The following is a 1,586-nucleotide window of genomic DNA, read 5'->3' on the forward strand; positions in this document are numbered from 1 at the left end:
CTCGCCGACCCCGAGCTTCTTCTCCTTTCTTGTGTCATTCGCATTTGCGGCTCGCCTCTTCGATCTCCGCTTGACCGAGCGAGTCTCTAATCGAGGGTTTCCACTTGGCCGACGCTTCTCTTCCTCGAGGCCGAGCGTTCTCCTCATTTATGATGTTGATTCCTTTCTCTCGCTCGATTGGTAGGCTAGGGCGGCAAATGATCGACATTCCTTTTCTTTTCTTTGCCTTTTGGCTTCCTGAGGATAGTTAGTGGCTGTGTGAGTAAGGGTGAGAAGTTTTCTTTTGCTAACAAAAAGAGGGAGAGTGTTCTTGAGAGAGTTCTTTAGAAGAAATTTTGCATCTGCTTTCTTCCTCTTTCACGGTTAGCATACGGATAGATCCTTTTTGTTTGAAAGAAGTTTTACTTCCTCTCTGTCGTACGAGGGATTTGCGGCTTGCAGAATTAAAAAAACTGGGAAAGCTTTTGCGTGAGGCTTTTAGGAGAAATTTCTGTGGTGCTTTCTTCAATCTTATTTTAGTGCTTTGCTTTAAGTCTACACTAAAGAGGTATTCTTCTCCTCTCCTCTATTTTACATTATTTCGAATGACATGAAATCTGGAAGCGTTTTATAAATTGAAAAAACATGTTTGGGCTTATTTTTGTTCCTATTTGCTGCCCCTGTTGTTGAAGCATATGCTGGAATCTTCCTAATGCTGGAAATTATATTTGTTGGCTTATCTTAGCTTAATTTGTTGCTCTCCGTTGTTGAAACATATGCTGGAATCTTCCTAATGCTAGAAATTATATTTGAGGGCTTATCTTGCTTCTTTTATTGCCCTCCGTTGTTGGAACATATGCTGAAATATTTCTTAATGCTGAAAATTATATTTGGGGCTTATCTTGCTTCTTTTATTGCCCTCCATTGTTGGAACATATGCTGAAATATTTCTTAATGCTGAAAATTATATTTGGGGCTTATCTTGCTTCTTTTATTGCCCTCCATTGTTGGAACATATGCTGAAATATTTCTTAATGCTGAAAATTATATTTGGGGCTTATCTTGCTTCTTTTATTGCCCTCCATTGTTGGAACATATGCTGAAATATTTCTTAATGCTGAAAATTATATTTGGGGCTTATCTTGCTTCTTTTATTGCCCTCCATTGTTGGAACATATGCTGAAATATTTCTTAATGCTGAAAATTATATTTGGGGTGGGGGGGGCGGCTTGGTTATGGCTTCATGAAATTATGTTTAAAAGACCCTATGCTAGTTCATTTAATGAGATCGGATTTACCTTTTTGTTGGATTAAATGTTGGCTGAAAATATACCTATATTAAATGGAGATTTGACTTTGATTCTTTTGGAGTTTTCTGCCTTCGTTTTGAGCTGAATTAATTGCTGAATTAAAATATTGGCTGAAAATATACCTATATTAAATGGAGATTTGGCTTTGATTCTTTTGGAGTTTTCTGTCTTCGTTTGAGCTGAAATTAATTGGCTCGGTTTGGGGTTTTTTGCCTTCGTTTTTGAGCTGAATCAATTGACCTGGTTTGTAGTTTTTTTGCCTTTGTTTTTGAGCTGAATTAACTGGCTCGGTTCGGG

General features: G+C 37.8%; 1 protein-coding gene across 1 annotated transcript in view; it reads left to right on the forward strand.

Annotated features, from left to right (window-relative positions):
- The window catches only part of LOC110019315 (ribose-phosphate pyrophosphokinase 4-like), a 78,284-nt gene that overhangs the window by 12,450 nt on the left and 64,248 nt on the right, over window positions 1-1,586 (forward strand). The window lies entirely within an intron of this gene.

The sequence above is a fragment of the Phalaenopsis equestris genome, unplaced genomic scaffold (assembly GCF_001263595.1).
Source record: "Phalaenopsis equestris unplaced genomic scaffold, ASM126359v1 Scaffold000054, whole genome shotgun sequence".
Taxonomy (NCBI): Eukaryota; Viridiplantae; Streptophyta; class Magnoliopsida; order Asparagales; family Orchidaceae; genus Phalaenopsis; species Phalaenopsis equestris.